This window comes from Aethalodelphis obliquidens, unplaced genomic scaffold, assembly GCF_003676395.1.
Source record: "Aethalodelphis obliquidens isolate GAN/ISIS:26980383/991018 unplaced genomic scaffold, ASM367639v1 scaffold97, whole genome shotgun sequence".
Taxonomy (NCBI): domain Eukaryota; kingdom Metazoa; phylum Chordata; class Mammalia; order Artiodactyla; family Delphinidae; genus Aethalodelphis; species Aethalodelphis obliquidens.
In genome coordinates, this window is record NW_020838041.1 from 3,544,606 (window position 1) to 3,552,908 (window position 8,303).

General features: G+C 58.5%; 1 protein-coding gene across 1 annotated transcript in view; it reads right to left on the bottom strand.

Moving 5' to 3' along the window:
* The window catches only part of SYT2 (synaptotagmin 2), an 82,919-nt gene extending 82,760 nt beyond the window's left edge, over nucleotides 1-159 (bottom strand). The window contains exon 1 of the mRNA XM_027096059.1: nucleotides 59-159. The gene's annotated coding sequence lies outside the window, so the exon portion shown is untranslated. The remainder of the gene's footprint in view (nucleotides 1-58) is intronic.
* Nucleotides 160-8,303: the final 8,144 nt, after the last annotated feature.

An 8,303-nucleotide genomic window follows, 5' to 3' on the forward strand; every position in this document is an offset into this window, starting at 1 on the left:
TAGCAGAAACTTCGGAGGCGGAGGCCGGTGCCCCCCACGGCGCGGGGGTACGACTCACCGGGGTGGCCAGCCAGGAGAGACCCGGATCCCCGAAGTGAGGCGCGGCGGGCTGCAGACGACGGCCGAGGGGGCGTCCGCTCCCGGCCCGGAGTCCCGCTGCGCCCCGGCCCCAACTCGGCCCGAGTGTCTTTGCCGCAAGACTTGCTGAGCTTGCAGCCTGCGCCGCTGCCAGGGAGGCGCGCGACCCGTGGTGCGCGCTGCAGTGCGGGGAGGAGGCTGGGGGCGGGGTCGGAGGAGGGGGCGGGGTCCCAGAGGAGGGGGAAGGGAAGGGGAGGAGGGAGAGGGGACCAGGAGGAGGGGGCGGGGTCCGGGGAGGAGGTGGAGACCTGACAGGAGGGGGCGGAGCCCGGGAGGAGGGGCAGACCTGACAGGAGGGGGAGGAGTCCGGGAGGAGGGGCGGAGTCCGGGAGGAGGGGCGGAGGACGAGGAGGAGCGGGGCGGTCTGGAGGAGGTGCAGGGGCGGGCCTGCTCTGAGCAGACCCGGGTACCCCTTCGCGCAGTCCCTCTGAGCCCGCCCCCTCCCCACTTCCTGCTCAAGGTCACGGCTGCTGCTCAGGGTCAGGGAGAGTCGAACCGGAACCAGGTCTCTTAGTCCCCGCCCGAGATGGGCTGTCTCCGTAGGGCCAGCTCATTCGCCCCAGCCTCCCCAGCCCAGTGCAGCTCGAGGCTCCATTATTGGCCTCAGGAGCCCCGTAGCCATTTGGGATCTCTAAGCCCCTCTCCTCGCCGTCCTCCTCCTCCTCCTCGTAAGGCCACCTCTACCTGCAGTTGTCACCTGGAGGGAGGGGCTTCTGAGCCTAAAGGATTGGGGAGGAAGGGGAGGATGCTTGGGAGAAGTTAAAGGTGCCTGGGGCAGGTGAGAGAACGGGGAGGGTGGGCAGGAGGAGGACCCAGAGGGAGTGCGGATGACCATTCACCACATGACAGGGGTTTCCACACGCGCTGGCCTCTCAGTGCCAAGGACAGCCCTCTAGGTGGGTACGAGGGCGGTTCGCAGGGAGGAAACGGCCCCCGATGGTACTTTGGCCAAGGAGCCGCAGACTGTCCGTGGTGGATAGAAGGGGCAGGGGTGGCAAGCGCCAAGTGGAGCTCTTCCTTCCCGGGCAGCGGGAAGGAGCCCGCGCCAGGAGCTCCTGGCAGCACGGTGCGACTATCTGAATATTCACGAGCTCATTTCCAGTCAACTTTACAACAGGACTGCGGGCACCTGCCTCTCCCAGGGATGCCCAGAGAGGTTCCCGCCAGAATGCGCCTGACCTGACGTCAGTCCTCAGTACATACTTACTGAGTGAGGGATGGAATACCGCAGTAGGCGGGAAGCAAAGAGAAGGTAAGCTTCGTGGAGAGGGGAGGGGGGAGGGGGGGAGAGAAGCAGGGCTTTTCCAGATCACTTGGCCGATAATACGAGCTAGAACATGGAGGCCATCCCAGCCAGCTTGCCTCAAGGGGATGGAAGGCCTGGGGGATCCTAAATGAAACTGAAGCTGTGCCCGCCCACGGCCTGGAGGTCACCCCCACTCACCGGGCAAGGGGCAGAGGACGAAGCCGGGAGTGGAGTCTGAATCCGCGGCCACGAGGGAGGGTGTCATCAGGCTACCCACCTCAGCCAGTACGTCCCAGGACCCCGCTGCTTCCCTAAAAGGCTCAGGTCACTCCTTCCTGCTCTTCCCAGCTGATGGTGAATCTGCAGGACGCAGGCCAGAGAGAGGGCTGCGGTCTTCTGCCACAGAACCCGGCCAGGCCAACTGGGCCGCCGTGCCGCCCACCACTCCACTCAAAACCTGTGTCGCCTACTGGCCCCGCATCTGTTAAATGAGCCCGGGGACCTGGGGCAGAGGGAGCCAGCCTGCCTCCCGGACTATTTAGAGAGTCAAGGCTATGGTCAATCTAGTTACACGAAAAATGTGGTGTCCCTGGCCACGGCCTCCATGTTCTTTTACTTCATCAGGACCAGCAGTGTCGGCCACAAACCTGACTGGGAGCTCAGCACCCCTGGCGTCCACTCCCCGGGGCTCAGGGGCTAGAAAAGGAAAGGGTGGGAGGGACGTCCACCACCCACCCGCCAGTTATTAGATACTTCCTTTTCAACTGTTTGTCCTTTGAAAGAAGAGTCCGTGGTCGTCCTAGACCACCGTCTCTGAACTGCTGCTCAACTAGGCCACCAAGGCAATCCCTCTGTCTCCGTGCAGTACCATTTGAACCCATGAAGATGGGGGAGGGCTGCCTAGTTTTGAGAGTTCTCCAGGGAGAAAGAGCCCATAAGCCCCCGGTTACGCGGCTTCTCCACTTTCTACTGGACAAGAGCTTCCTGCTGTTTCATTTCTGGTTGTTCCCAGGTCGGAGACAGGGCACAGAGGGAAGAGCAGCATCTCCCCCATCAAGGCTCTCCCCGGGGACCCAGACTCCCTGCCCCAATGTCCACCGGCCGCTGATCTGCTTAAATAATCCCATTTTTGCCCATCTTCTTCTCTTACAGGTCTGCTGGCACTTGGATTGCTCCCGCCCTCTGTTCTGGTGATGTCTTTGTCCTCACGAAGCTGTCAAAGCTCTGCTGTTGCCATCAGAGCAGACAGAACACAGCCAGAGCCGCCATAACACCGCAGGGCCTGGGCAGCTCCCGGGCTCTGCTTTCTCTTCACACCCCTCCCAACATAAACCGCTCCCAACCCTGCCCTTCCCATCCTCCCGCGGCACCCCCGCCCGCCCCGCCCATCCTGTCACTCTCGGGAGCAGTTTGCATTGTTCCTGACAATTCGGCAGACCTTGGTGAAGCTCTCCACTGAGACACCTGCTTTCCTGCTTGTAAGAGAGTGAAGGCTTCTAACACTTCTGTGCAATTCCTGCCACTCAGGTCTTGGCGACCTTCATCTAATCTGATTTCGTAGACATACCAAGCTTAAATGTATTTTGAATTTACTTACATCAACATATTTCACACTAAAGTCCACTTAATTTTAGCTATTGCATAAAAATGCTTTTAATACAGAAGACATTAACTCATTAGATGGGGCGAAAAAATGAAACATGGATAAAGTTAAATATCATACAATTCACGTAATATCTTACATTTTAATTTAAAAAACCCCAAAAACCCAAAAAAGCCGGTGAAGGCCAACTCCTCCAGGAAGCTGATTAAGTGAACTATAATTGTTTATTCCCCATGCAATGAACAAAATAAAAACAATTTTTAAAAGTGAGTCCAATGAAACTTTTAAATACTACAGAATGGGGAGGGTGGAGGAGGCCTTCTCATCTCTAATTTCACACTGCCAGAGAGGGGGCATCTTACGGTTTTCAGGACCATACCTGGCATAGAGAAGAAACTAAGTCACAAAGATAACGATCTCAGATTCTCATCAGATCGAAGGACCTAGTGAACATCATGGGGCCTTCCTCTTTTCACATTCTTCCATCCCCTAACTTGGCTGAAAGTGAACGTGATTTCTCTTCTTTCTCAGAGTCAAAGGGAGTAATAATTTTAAACACCGGATTTTATCACTGTATTTCCTCCTTCCTCGGTGAAGCTCCAGTCAGTCCTGTATCCCAGGTAAATCCTCTGAGCCCGGGTTCTCACTCCCCCCAGAGAGGAGAGGTTTCTCCTGGACTAGGCTGCCCCTTCCCCAGACCCCCCGGCCCTCTTCCAGTGAATCCAGAAATGCAGGAGGGGCTCTGCACAGAGGGGCGTGCCCCCTGGCATGTGCAGGGCACGTGCTCCGAGCTGGAAACCACAGCGGGCAGGACGACTCCTCTTTCCCAAGGGCAACCATGGCTCTCAGGACACTGACCATCGAGGGGGTGAAAAGCAAATCAGTTGAGACATTTTCTGAATAACTCACCCGGGCCCTTTACCATGCCCGCGTCCATGAACTCTCTCTGTGTTGAGGTCGTGTCTCAGAGCGGCCTGGTGGGGCCCGGCGAGGTGAGCGCCGGAAGCTAGAGGAGAGGACAGCAGGGGGAGAGGCCTCGATGGACACAGGGCCGGCTTGGGTGTCCCAGGGCCACCAGCCACCCTTCTCCGGGCCTCGGGTGCAAATCTGGAGCAAAACCTCGACTTCAGCCTCATTCGCGTGCCTCATCTTGTCCAGTCAGAGCTCTCCCATCACTGAGGATGTTGTCTATCAGGCACCCGCCAGGGGCTGGCGGCACGGAGGCCAACACTTGCACGCCGCCCAGGGCTCACGGCCTCCTTAGAGAAGACGGTGGAAGCCATGTGCACCAACTGGAACCCGAGAGAGACCCCCAGGGGGACGGCAAGGGTCCCGCAGTGACTGACCAAGTGACTTTCCAGTGCCTCCAGGCCAGATGGCAGCAGCGGGTCAGGTGGACAGTTGAACTGGTGGGTCGGACAGGAAGCCGCATGGCCAGGGGCGTGTCTCCTAACTCTCTGAAGCTCAGCCCCCGAGTCTGTCGGATGGAGACTCCAGCACCTACCGAGGCACTGCTGTCACCACTGAGAAAGGACTTCAGAAACCCTGAGCAGGACCTTGACAACAGGCAACTACTGTTCTGACGCTTTAGGGACAGGAAAATAGACCCACCGGGGGCCACGTATGCTGGGACTCGGGGGTTGTGCAAGGTCAGACGCGAGGGCAAGACCAAGGTGGTCGGGCTCTAGACCAGGCTGTTAGGATTTTCTTCAGAAGAGAACGGAGACCACTGAAGGCGTCTACACACAGAAGGAACCTGGTCAAGTTTGTGGTTTAGAAAAGCCACTCATGTCAGGTGGTTGGAGGCCCAGGCTGGTCCCCTCCCCTGCTGGCTTATCAAAGGGGGCCGCATGTGTGTTGCCGGCCAGTTTGGGTTCTGAAGCCCAGCCGCCTGGGTTCAAATCTCAGCTTGCCTCCCACAGGCCTGGGTCCTTAGCAAGTGAGTTCACTTCATGCGAATGAGGGGAGGATCAATGGAGGGGGTCCAAACACCCGGCCCAGAAGGGGCTCCATCGGAGCCAGGGAGTACGTCACTCTTATGTCATTCTCGTGTGTATGTGTGCGTGCGTGTGTAAGCTCACAAGCGGCACGGCCTGATGGGTCCTTTATCTGGGCTGCGGGTGTTGACTGTGGACTTCTGCCCAGATAAGGCCCTGCTACCACAGAACCCTTGCTTCAGGCCGGGCCAGTCAGGCCAGTCACCTGGAAGCCACGGCCCTCCCATCGCTAAAGGCCTTGTTCCCTGGCGCTGACTTGCTCTCGTTGCCAGGATCTCAACGGCTATGCCTGGCCTCCATCCCAAGTGATGTGCCTCTGCCCACCCCAGGAGCCCCTAAGGGCAGGGTGCCGGCACCCAGGCCTGCATCCTGAAGCAGCCGATACCCAGACCTTAACGAGGCAGCTGAAATGCATTTCCAACTTGAATTAGCCAAACAAGTTTAAGGCGAAAAACAAAAGGTCACTCAGTTCTCTAAAAGTAAGGCTTCTGTGAGCTGTACCCTACTGGTGGTGGAAGAAAACCCACAGCCTTTAAGGGCATCAGAAACTTTGCTGTGGAGTTTTTAGGAATTCTTTATTGCTCTGGGGAGCCACACATCCCAAACGCTAGGCTCAAGGATACACAGAGGCCTTCCATCTTGTTTGTATGGGTTCAGACTCTCGAATCAGACTGTCTGGGTTTGAATCCTGGCTCCTCTATACCAGCTAGATGGCCTTCAGTCTTAACCTCTCTGAAAGCCAGTTGCCCATCTGTGAAATGGGTACGAGAGTACTGACCTCATTGGGAGGCTGCGGAGATTGAGTCACTTTATGCAAGGCTTTCAGAGAGTGCCCAGCATGTATGAAGTGTCGGCTTTTATTTCTTGTCGTTGTTCGCCCCACACATACATCTTGTTCTGGCCACACCGGGCGTCCTTGAAGGTGTCTTCTCTACTCACATGAGCAGAGTTTGTACCCAAGGGTCCCACTCGGAGGCAAGGCCTGCCCCTTCCCCAGAACAACGTGCAGTCAGCATCTCTGATTCCCTTAGGTGGGAACTGGGTGGCAATTGGGTCGGGGGTGGGGGGGGGGCGGGGAAGGGAGTCAAGTGGGCCAGGCCTTCATCCTCAGCATGGCCACACGGCCAGTTTGTAGTGAGATAACCCAAGGGCAGCTCTTCTCTGACCCCGTCACAGTTGTGACGCCCATGAGAGCAAGAAATCCCAAAGATCTGTTTACACAGGCCCCTCCCCCACTGGACTTGAGGTGCTCGGGGAAGGCAACCACGTTCTGTGGGCCCCGAATCTACAAGATTCGCGCGGGGCACAGAACTGGGACCAGCAGCAGCTTAGGTAGAAGGCCTGACTGCCCATCTGAAGTCCACGACTCAGTCTCCCCTAAACGGAGCAGAACCTCTAAGGTGCTCCACGTTGCAGCCGCTGGCGTAGAGGCAGGACGGAGAGGCCCAGGCAGGGTTCCAGCAGGGGCCGCAGAGGCCCGGCTCAGGGACCTGTTAGGAAAGCGGCCCGGCGCCGGCCCTCTGCTGCCCTCTGCCGCTCGCGAGACACTCCTGCAGGATTGTCCTGAGGGCCACCCGACTGTGTCGGCGCATTCAGAGACTGCGGTCGTCGGCCAGAACTGTGATTGCCATGAGCTCAGGCTAGGACAGAAAAGCCAGGCCGGAGGCACAATCTCCTCAGGAACCTGGACGTCTCTCCCTCGACTGATACCCACCTGCTCCCTATTTCCAATCCTGAAGCTCAGGATTAAGGGCACAATTTGGCATCAAAATTCCGGCCATGGCCGCACACCCAAGGGGGAATGTCAGCTCCGGAGCTGGGGTAAAGCCTTAAGAACGGCACCCGGCCGCCGTAAAGCGCTGTGCCGTGCAGCGGTCTCGGCACAGTGGTAAGGCCTGGCTGCGTTATTTCTAGGACACAGGCTTGGGGTCCGGCTCATGAGTGCCCCCGCAGTCCTGCTCAGGCCACACCCCCACGATGCTTGCTCGGGGCTCTGGAGTCCGGAACCAGCTGGGAGGCTCCCAGTCATCACAGCTCAGTCCTCTGCCGGCCCAGCCTTTCCCTGTGGTCATCCTGTAAACTGTGATCCCTGCACCGAGGGCCTCGGTCCCCAATCCCTCCCTCCCCATTTCCCGAAGACTGAAGTTGGGGAAGGGGGCATGCGAGGCAGCGCTGGACCCTTGGTAAGGTCTAAGGCGGCCAGAGACTGCCTGAGCCCACTCTGCTCCTCTCCTGGCCGATCCGACCAGGGAAACCTCCGCCCGCACCCACGAGCAGGGCTCCAGGGGCAGAGCCTTGGGCGGCGGTAGGGTCTCGCTGAGCCGAGAGCCCCGTTCCCAGGCACGCTGCCTCATTCCCGCCTCCGTCTGCTCTGCTTTCTGGGAACTGCTTGCCCTTCATGCAGCAACAAGTGCTCACTCTCTAACTTGCTCACTCTCCCTCCTTGAGAAGTTTCTTGGAGGGCGGGGGGTGGAGGTGGGAATGAAGAGAGCAGGAAACGGGCTGGGCACCCACGTCCACTACGACCTCAGCTAGTCAATGTCTCGAGCACAACAAGGTTGGGAGGCCCGTGCCCAACAGACCCTGGCCTCACGGGGAACACGCAGGCACAGTAAGGCAAGCACCGTCACAGACACACCGCTGTCCTTGACATCTGTGGGGAAAAGGAAACTTAGTGAGGAATTTGGGGGGCGGCTAGATTTCAAGGCATCTCTGTAACGTAAAAGCCCCTCACAACCAGGGCCACAAAGGCACAGATGACTCATCGATGGCAGTGACCTAGATCATCACACTTGCCCCCTCTAGTCCCTGCTGTCTAGGAACAGAAAACAGTGGGGCACGGGCAGAGGGGTGCAGCAGGCTCGCCGGCCCCGGGCAGCACGCTCCGATCTTTGAGAGCCCCGAGGCTGGCTCTCACTTAGAGTAGGTGTAGGGCCAGACCAGGCTCATCCAATTCCAAAGCCCACGCTCCTAGGACTGCCGCCCCTCAGCTCTCACACCCGTGAGACAGGGATGCTCGCCACCCGCGCTGAGAACAGAAGCCCCGGTGGGCCGCACCCGGCCGGCAGGTCAGGACGGCCCCGCCCAGAGGACACCGAGCTATCTCCCAGGAGCTTATGAAGTCTTGCAAGAGCTGGACCAGGTAGCTGTGAACACAGCAGACGCCCGACTGGCCAACGGCAGCTTCTCCCCAGCTCGGGTCTTCCCTGGCCCGAAGTCGGCCCTCTTCCGGTCTCACCTGTTCCTAGTTGCCCACAAGTCAGTCTGTTGTAGCCATTATGTTTTGATTATTACATAAACCTATGAGTGTGAAGAGCTG